The sequence below is a fragment of the Salmo trutta genome, unplaced genomic scaffold (genome assembly GCF_901001165.1).
Source record: "Salmo trutta unplaced genomic scaffold, fSalTru1.1, whole genome shotgun sequence".
Lineage (NCBI taxonomy): Eukaryota > Metazoa > Chordata > Actinopteri > Salmoniformes > Salmonidae > Salmo > Salmo trutta.
In genome coordinates this window covers 12,176,652-12,187,565 of record NW_021822911.1, presented here as the reverse complement: position 1 = coordinate 12,187,565, position 10,914 = coordinate 12,176,652, and positions in this window count along the sequence as shown.

Genomic DNA, 10,914 nt, shown 5'->3' with positions numbered 1-10,914 from the left:
AAGCAATGTAAAGAGATGGGGTGAATGAGGGGAAAAGTACATTTGACACAAATTACCTTCATAATATCAAAGAACAAATGTGTTGCTAATTGCCTATAATTTCCACCTGTTGTCTATTCCATTTGCACAACAGCATGTGAAATTTATTGTCAATCAGTGTTGCTTCCTAAGTGGACAGTTTGATTTCACAGAAGTGTGATTGACTTGGAGTTACATTGTGTTGTTTAAGTGTTCCCTTTATTTTTTTGAGCAGTGTATAAATATATATAAATATATATAACATGATAGCAGACCTAATAACTGATGATCTACAGTCTAGATCTCCTTTAATATATATATATATAACATTATAGCAGACCTAATAACTGATGATCTACAGTCTAGATCTCCTTTAATATATATATATATATAACATGATAGCAGACCTAATAACTGATGATCTACAGTCTAGATCTCCTTTAATATATATATATATAACATGATAGCAGACCTAATAACTGATGATCTACAGTCTAGATCTCCTTTAATATATATATATATATATATAACATGATAGCAGACCTAATAACTGATGATCTACAGTCTAGATCTCCTTTAATATACAAATATATATAACATGATAGCAGACCTAATAACTGATGATCTACAGTCTAGATCTCCTTTAATATACACTACCGGTCAAAAGTTTTAGAACACTAGAAAAGTTTTAGAACACTATAACACTAGAATATTTCTTAATGCGTTTGAGCCAATCAGTTGTGTTGTGACAAAGTAGGGTTGGTATACAGAAGATAGCCCTATTTGCTGAAAGACCAAGTCCATATTACGGCACAAACAGCTCAAATAAGCAAAGAGAAATGACAGTCCATCATTACATTAAGACATGAAGGTCAGTCAATCCGGAAAATGTCAAGAACTTTGAAAGTTTCTTCAAGTGCATTTGCAAAAACCATCAAGCACTATGAAACTGGCCCTCATGAGGACTGCCACAGGTAAGGAAGACCCAGAGTTACCTCTGCTGCAGAGGATAAGTTCATTCGAGTTAACTGCACCTCAGATTGCATCCCAAATATATGCTTCACAGAGTTCAAGTATCAGACACATCTCAACATCAACTGTTCAGAGGAGACTGTGTGAATCAGGCCTTCATGGTCGTATTGCTGCAAAGAAACCACTACTAAAGGACACCAATAAGAAGAAGAGACTTTCTTGGGCCAAGAAACACAAGAAATGGACATTAGACCAGGGAAATTTGTCCTTCGGTCTGATGAGTCCAAATTTGAGATTTTTGATTCTAACCGCCGTGTCTTTGTGAGACGCAGAGTATGTGAACGGATGATCTCCACATGTGTGGTTCCCACCGTGAAACATGGAGGAGATGTGATGGTGTGGGGGTGCTTTGCTGGTGACACTGTCTGTGATTTATTTAGATTGAGGCACACTTAACCAGCATGGCTACCACAACATTCTGCAGCGATACGCCATCCCACCTGGTTTGTGCTTAGTGGGACTATCATTTGTTTTTCAACAGGACAATGACCCAAAACACACCTCCAGGCTGTGTAACGGCTATTTGACCATGGAGAGTGATGGAGTGCTGCATCAGTTGACCTGGCCTCCACAACCACCCGACCTCAACCCAATTGAGATGGTTTGTGATGAGTTGGACCACAGAGTGAAGGAAAAGCAGCTAACAAGTGCTCAGCATATGTGGGAACTTCTTCAAGACTGTTGGAAAAATATTCCAGCTCAAGCTGGTTGAGAGAATGCCAAGAGTGTGCAAAGCTGTCATCAAGGCAAAGGATGGCTACTTTGAAGAACCTAAAATATATTTAGATTTGTTTAACACTTTTTTTGGTTACTACATGATTCCATATGTGTTATTTCATAGTTTTGATGTCTTCACTATTATTCTACAATTTAGAAAATAGTAAAAATAAAGAAAAACCCTTCAATGAGTAGTTGTGTCCAAACTTGTGACTGGTACTGTATAGTTAAATGCACTAAAGAGGAACAATGGGTACAGATTGAAGATGCACTCGCTCATCCACAGAAGAATTGTAAGTATCTATTTTCAAAGGATAAAATATAGAACATTAACAGCTTCATACTTAAGAACACTAGAACAATGTGGAAGAACACTAGAACAATGTGAAAGAACACTAGAACAATGTGGAAGAACACTAGAACAATGTGGAAGAACACTAGAACAATGTGGAAGAACACTAGAACAATGTGGAAGAACACTAGAACAATGTGGAAGACCACTAGAACAATGTGGAAGAACACTAGAACAATGTGGAAGAACACTAGAACAATGTGGAAGAACACTAGAACAATGTGGAAGAACACTAGAACAATATATAGTCCTAGGTCTGTGTTGTTGTTAGGTGAAGTTATGGGTCCTACAGTAGGTCTATGTTATTGTTAGGGGAAGCTATGGGTCCTACAGTAGGTCTATGTTATTGTTAGGTGAAGTTATGGGTCCTACAGTAGGTCTATGTTGTTGTTAGGTGAAGTTATGGGTCCTACAGTAGGTCTATGTTGTTGTTAGGTGAAGTTATGGGTCCTACAGTAGGTCTATGTTGTTGTTAGGTGAAGTTATGGGTCCTACAGTAGGTCTGTGTTGTTGTTAGGTGAAGTTATGGGTCCTACAGTAGGTCTGTGTTGTTGTTAGGTGAAGTTATGGGTCCTACAGTAGGTCTATGTTGTTGTTAGGTGAAGTTATGGGTCCTACAGTAGGTCTATGTTATTGTTAGGTGAAGTTATGGGTCCTACAGTAGGTCTATGTTATTGTTAGGGGAAGCTATGGGTCCTACAGTAGGTCTGTGTTGTTGTTAGGTGAAGTTTTGGGCCAGGCTATTGTTCAACACACAGAGCTATTTTCCTTTATTCAGGACATTTAGAATGACAACACATTACAGAGTAGCCTAGTGGGATTATTGACAAAATTATCTGGTGATCAGGTTATGAAATGTCATGACAAAGACATTTTAATTTCCATGTTTCACCTGAAATATTAAATGATTTATAGTCCTACGTCTATGTTGTTGTTAGATAAAGTTATGGGTCCTACAGTAGGTCTATGTTATTGTTAGGTGATGTTATGGGTCCTACAGTAGGTCTATGTTATTGTTAGGTGAAGTTATGGGTCCTACAGTAGGTCTATGTTATTGTTAGGTGAAGTTATGGGCCAATTTGTTAAACACTTAGTGTACAAACCCTCATTGTCAGGCTGATGTTAAAGCTAGCCAAATAGCATTTTACTGGTTGAAGTGTTTTTTAAGTGTAAAGCAGTTGATTTGCGACAATAACGCAAACATATTAAGCAGGAGATTCAAACGAGCCCTACAATTATAATCCAAAGTAATGTGAAATGCACTCATAGGCAACCTGGTAATGGAGACTGTTTTTGCTATCAGCCTATGAGAACTCCCCTGAGTTTTCCCCACGGTGGTGAATTAGTGAATAGACACAGAGCTTAATGTGAGTTTCCTTGAGTAGCACTCGTGATCTAGTGCTGTAATATTCAGAATACATTGTGAAAAGCTAAAATCTTTGCTCACCATTTTTGCTCCATGCAGATATACTACATCCATAACTAGTGGTTTCCTCATTACCAGATATACTACATCCATAACTAGTGGTTTCCCCATTACCAGACATACTACATCCATAACTAGTGGTTTAATCATTACCAGATATACTACATCCATAACTAGTAGTTTCCTCATCAGCAGGGAGGAGTTTCTACAACCAAATTGCATGTGCATCGCCCTCATGCTGCAATTTTAGCAAATACAGAAAGTGGCCTATATTGGAGACCAAAAGTCGTCTGCCACACTGCTTAGGGTTTCAACAACTTTAACTTATTTATAGCCTGCAATCATCGATGTTACTAATAATGTGAAAACAAGACTAAATATGACTATTGTTGCTAATTTTAAGACAATTGTAAAATAATTTTAACATTCATTAGACATCAATTGTTTTACAACATCATGGCTACGCTGTTGGCATCCCCTTTTACAGTGGATTTCTACTGTTGTGGGCCTTTAACCATCTGTCTGACTTTGTTGTTCACACAGGAGAGAGACGGGACAGTCGTGGATCCTCTGGGGAGCCTCAACAACATCATGAAGCTGACAAGGCAGAGAAGAGTCTCTCCAGATCAGAACACCTCAATAAACACCTGCAGAAACCCACAGGGAAGAGAACTCACTCCTTCTCTGACTGTGGGAAGAGATTCACCTCATCAGGCATTAAAATTCATCAGAGAACACACACAGGAGAGAAACCTTACAGCTGTGATCAATGTGGGAAGAGTTTTGTTCAATATAGCCATCTGAAGATACACCAGAGAACACACACAGGAGAGAAATCTTTTAGCTGTGATCAATGTGGGAAGAGTTTTGGTCATTCAACCAGCCTGATATCACACCAGAGAACACACACAGGAGAGAAACCGTATAGCTGTGATCAATGTGGGAAGAGTTTTACTCAGCTAAGCAGCCTGATATCAAACCAGAGAACACACACAGGCGAGAAACCTTATAGCTGTACTCAATGTGGGAAGAGTTTTACTCAGCTCGGCATCCTGATATCACACCAGAGAACACACACAGGAGAGAAACCGTATAGCTGTGATGAATGTGGGAAGAGTTTTACTGCATTTAGAAATCTGACTACACCAGAGAATACACACAGGAGAGAAACCTTTTAGCTGTACTCAATGTGGGAAGAGTTTTACTCAGCTAAGCAACCTGATATCACACCAGAGAACACACACAGGAGAGAAACCCTATAGCTGTGATCAATGTGGGAAGAGTTTTGTTCAATCTAGCCTTCTGACAGTACACCAGAGAACACACACAGAATAGAAATCGTATAGCTCTAATCGATGTGGGAAGAGTTTTACTCAGTCAAACAGCCTGGTACAACACCAGAGAACACACACAGGAGAGAAACCTCTTAGCTGTGACCAGAGATAATCATATAAAAGATCTCAGATCAAATATCAGAAAATACATGAAGGAGTTGTTTCATGATATCAATGAATTAATGTCAAAATGTAGAATGTTTTAACATTGTACTAGGAGTATTTTAATAATGTCACAATGTAGAAGCCAAAATGTTTGCCTCTTTATCAATTGATTTCAAAATGATATGGATATTAGCATCAGCGGAAAAACCCAGGCTCTGAATTGAAAGTTGTGTTGTGTTGAGTGTTAACACGTTGGCTATTTATGAGATTTAACAAAAAGTGACTAACACAAAAAGAGCTGTGTTACACTTACCATGTTGGTGACCCACTGGAATCAAAATGTAGCGATCTGTTTTCTACAAGTTGTCCTCTAACAAGTGATGTACACATTATTCCCAGATTCCGTGTGATTTTTGAGCTGTTAGTTTTAACAGGACGTGCAACTTCATCTCCCTCCTCTCACACAATTGATTTCAACATGATATCGATGAGTGATGACAAATAAGTGTTGTGTTCCTTTGTTTAGCGACCCCTAAATTTAAATGCATCTCTCCAAAATGTAGTTGACTGTCTTCTGCAGGTTGTCCTCTAACCAGTGAGGTAAAAGATATCTCCCATTTCCATGTGTTTTTTTGTTGTTGTTAGTTTCAACATCACGTACAACCTGATTTCCCCCCTAATCGATATCAGTGATTAAATTGCTACTTGTCACAACAACAGCATTTCTGGTGCTTGTGCAGTTTATAAGGTGCTTGTTTAAAAAAATACAAGTAATATGATTATTGTGGCAGATGTTTGTGTAAATAGCACATTTTATGTTTAGGTTTTCAATTCATCCCAAACTGTTTCTGCATATTGGTTATTGATTTGGACACTTCAAAACTGTGTTTTGACATTGGGGCTATTTCATATTTACATTTCATGTAACATTTAGTAATGATATTTATTTATGCAACCAACTGACAATTTTTTGGTACAATTTTATTGACATTGTTGCCCTGCTTTTATAATATCAGGGTTTATTTTCAGATGTGCCAATCCAAATGTACTAGAGTATGACATTGGGGACTGGGCCCCGATCCAACAACATGCTTATTTAGTGAACCTGAAAAGAGAGAGAAGCTCCGCAGTGAGGTGGAAAGTTACTATGGATATTGCAGGAGTTTCCTCTTGAAATCAGACATGTCCGTGGTGAGGACAACTTGGTTGCTGATTGTCTCAAGGGTGGGCAGTTAAAAATTTGTGTTTTACGTTTAGCCAGTGTGTTACCATGGATCACAATTTATTTTGACTGCACGTTCTTCCGTATTGGAGATGAGTTTTGTTTGGGCTCGTTCCAAAGGGACGAGAGTTCTAGAAGCTAGTGAGTTTTAGGAAGACGAGTGTTCTAGAAGCTAGTGAGTTTTAGGAAGACGAGTGTTCTAGAAGCTAGTGAGTTTTAGGATTCTATAGAAAGAAAAAGGAGAGAAAAATAATACGATTGTATATTATTATTTAGAAATACGTGTTTTTTCTTGTTTTTAATTGTTGACATCCAGTAGACACCATGTTTATATTGGTGAAGGTGAAGCATTGTAGTAGATTATAATGTGAAATTGAAGTTTTCTGTTGGTGGTGAGCAAACTTGTCCATCAAAAATATAGGATATATTTGTTGTCTTAAAGGAGAAGGTTTTACAGGCTTTGGTTTTTCCATGTATGTTTTGAGGTTGGACTTTAGCACGTCTACTAGCTCGTTAGCACGTCTAGCTCGTTAGCACGTCTAGCTCGTTAGCACGTCTAGCTCGTTAGCACGTCTAGCTCGTTAGCACGTCTAGCTCGTTAGCACGTCTAGCTCGTTAGCACGTAGGACGCACTGATTGGTGTCACCTCGTTAGTCAGTATGTGTTACACCTGTGCTGGCTTGTCCATCTCGTTATGGTTGAATATTGCATCCAATTCAATGGCATTTCCTTAGGGTTCTTATTAGTCTTTCAGTTGTTAGTCTTCTGTTTGTACTAAATATTTTTGTTTATTTTGTTAATTTTCATTGTCTTTTGTTTTTTCCTGTGAAGCCATTGTGTTGCATCCATGTCTGAAATGTGCTGTGTAAATAAAGCTTGATTTGATTTGAACATATTGCGAAAGAAATTAACTCAATGACTGAAAATCAACAGACCTAATTATTTTTTGATGATTGCCTAACAGGGAACAGTGGGTTAACTGCCTTGTTCAGGGGCAGAACAACATATTTTTACCTTGTCAGCTCTAACCACTAGGCTACCTGCCGCCCTCTTGCATAACCAATGAGCACATATTTTAGTCCATCTTAGTATGAAAAACAGTATCAATTCAGTATATCTTCCACTATGTCAAAACAGTATCACTTTTCAACCAACCCAGTGCATTTGTTGAAACTGAAAGGTTTTGAAATCAACAATACGTCAAAATCAGACGTTTCATTCAGACCCTGCAGGGCTTAGACTTGATAAACTAGGACAATTAAGTAGCTTTCCTGAACGTGGCTTAAATTAGGCTTAGTTAGTCGGAGACTGGAGTCAGGTAAGTAAGCCTAAATGAGAACACCTGGGTTAATCCTGATTAGGTTCAGTATGAACACCTGGGCTAATCCTGATTAGGTTCAGTATGAACACCTGGGTTAATCCTGATTAGGTTCAGCATGAAAACCTGGGTTAAGCCTGATTAGGTTCAGTATGAACACCTGGATTAATCCTGATTAGGTTCAGTATGAACACCTGGGTTAATCCTGATTAGGTTCCGTATGAACACCTGGGTTAATCCTGATTAGGTTCAGTATGAACACCTGGGTTAATCCTGATTAGGTTCAGTATCAACACCTGGGTTAAGCCTGATTAGTTTCAGTATGAACACCTGGGTTAATCCTGACTAGGTTCAGTATGAACACCTGGGTTAATCCTGATTTAGGTTCAGTATGAAAACCTGGGTTAAGCCTGATTAGGTTCAGTATGAACACCTGGGTTAATCCTGATTAGTTTCAGTATGAACACCTGGGTTAATCCTGATTAGGTTCAGTATGAACACCTGGGTTAATCCTGATTAGGTTCAGTATGAACACCTGGGTTAATCCTGATTAGGTTCAGTATGAACACCTGGGTTAATCCTGATTAGGTTCAGTATGAACACCTGGGTTAATCCTGATTAGGTTCAGTATGAACATCTGGGTTAAGCCTGATTAGGTTCAGTATGAACACCTGGGTTAATCCTGATTAGGTTCAATATGAACACCTGGGTTAATCCTGATTAGGTTCAATATGAACACCTGGGTTAATCCTGATTAGGTTCAATATGAACACCTGGGTTAATCCTGATTAGGTTCAGTATGAACACCTGGGTTAATCCTGATTAGGTTCAGTATGAACACCTGGGTTAATCCTGATTAGGTTCAATATGAACACCTGGGTTAAGCCTGATTAGGTTCAGCATGAACACCTGGGTTAATCCTGATTAGGTTCAGTATGAACACCTGGGTTAATCCTGATTAGGTTCAGTATGAACACCTGGGTTAATCCTGACTAGGTTCAGTATGAACACCTGGGTTAATCCTGATTAGGTTCAGTATGAACACCTGGGTTAATCCTGATTAGGTTCAGTATGAACACCTGGGTTAATCCTGATTAGGTTCAGTATGAACACCTGGGTTAATCCTGATTAGGTTCAGTATGAACACCTGGGTTAAGCTTGATTAGGTTCAGTATGAACACCTGGGTTAATCCTGATTAGGTTCAGTATGAACACCTGGGTTAAGCCTGATTAGGTTCAGTATGAACACCTGGGTTAAGCCTGACTAGGTTCAGTATGAACACCTGGGTTAAGCCTGATTAGGTTCAGTATGAACACCTGGGTTAATCCTGATTAGGTTCAGTATGAACACCTGGGTTAATCCTGATTAGGTTCAGTATGAACACCTGGGTTAATCCTGATTAGGTTCAGTATGAACACCTGGGTTAATCCTGATTAGGTTCAGTATGAACACCTGGGTTAATCCTGATTAGGTTCAGTATGAACACCTGGGTTAATCCTGATTAGGTTCAGTATGAACACCTGGGTTAAGCCTGATTAGGTTCAGTATGAACACCTGGGTTAATCCTGATTAGGTTCAGTATGAACACCTGGGTTAAGCCTGATTAGGTTCAGTATGAACACCTGGGTTAATCCTGATTAGGTTCAGTATGAACACCTGGGTTAATCCTGACTAGGTTCAGTATGAACACCTGGGTTAATCCTGACTAGGTTCAGTATGAACACCTGGGTTAATCCTGATTAGGTTCAGTATGAACACCTGGGTTAATCCTGATTAGGTTCAGTATGAACACCTGGGTTAATCCTGACTAGGTTCAGCATGAACACCTGGGTTAATCCTGATTAGGTTCAGTATGAACACCTGGGTTAATCCTGATTAGGTTCAGTATGAACACCTGGGTTAATCCTGATTAGGTTCAGTATGAACACCTGGGTTAATCCTGATTAGGTTCAGTATGAACACCTGGGTTAAGCTTGATTAGGTTCAGTATGAACACCTGGGTTAATCCTGATTAGGTTCAGTATGAACACCTGGGTTAATCCTGATTAGGTTCAGTATGAACACCTGGGTTAATCCTGATTAGGTTCAGAATGAACACCTGGGTTAATCCTGATTAGGTTCAATATGAACACCTGGGTTAATCCTGATTAGGTTCAGTATGAACACCTGGGTTAATCCTGATTAGGTTCAATATGAACACCTGGGTTAATCCTGATTAGGTTCAGTATGAACACCTGGGTTAAGCCTGATTAGGTTCAATATGAACACCTGGGTTAATCCTGATTAGGTTCAGTATGAACACCTGGGTTAAGCCTGATTAGGTTCAGCATGAACACCTGGGTTAATCCTGATTAGGTTCAGTATGAACACCTGGGTTAATCCTGATTAGGTTCAGTATGAACACCTGGGTTAATCCTGATTAGGTTCAGTATGAACACCTGGGTTAATCCTGATTAGGTTCAGTATGAACACCTGGGTTAATCCTGATTAGGTTCAGTATTAACACCTGGGTTAATCCTGATTAGGTTCAGTATGAACACATGCTGTTGGTCTAGTGGTGCTCATTAAAACCCGGAATAGAAAACACCAATACTGGTGTGAATCTGGAGACGAAACAACGGCAGAGGCAAAAATAATTTAGTGTGTATGAAAAAACGCTCCAAAACAAACGTTGTCAAACCATCCAGTTATTGAAGGTAAAAACCACACTGCTGCTACTGAGCAGTAGAACAAGCGGGTTGGGCTGCAATTTGCAGTGAATTCAATTGAAATGTAACCACAAGAAGAGTACAACAACTAGAGGTGAGATATCTGCATTATTATCAGGATTACAAGAAGAAACAACAACTAGAGGTGAGATATCTGCATTATTATCAGGATTACAAGATGAAACAACAACTAGAGGCGAGATATCTGCATTATTATCAGGATTACAAGAAGAAACAACAACCAGAGGTGAGATATCTGCATTATTATCAGGATTACAGGAAGAAACAACAACTAGAGGTGAGATATCTGCATTATTATCAGGATTACAAGAAGAAACAACAACTAGAGGCGAGATATCTGCATTATTATCAGGATTTCACATTTCTCAAATTCATATTTTTGTGACATCACTTTTATTATTAAATTATATCTGCCTTTTATAGACTCTGTGGAAGAACCTTAAACTGGCTTTAAAAAGAGAGAAAGCAGAGATCAGAAGAGAGAGATTTACTACTGGTGGTGGACCACCAAAACAAGACAACACTGATGAATTGAGTGACTTCCTGTCAGGAATAATAGAGCAGCAGCAACCTCTGGATGGTATACCAGATGATGACCAACCTCTGGATGGTATACCAGATGATGACCAACCTCTGGATGGTATACCAGATGATGACCAA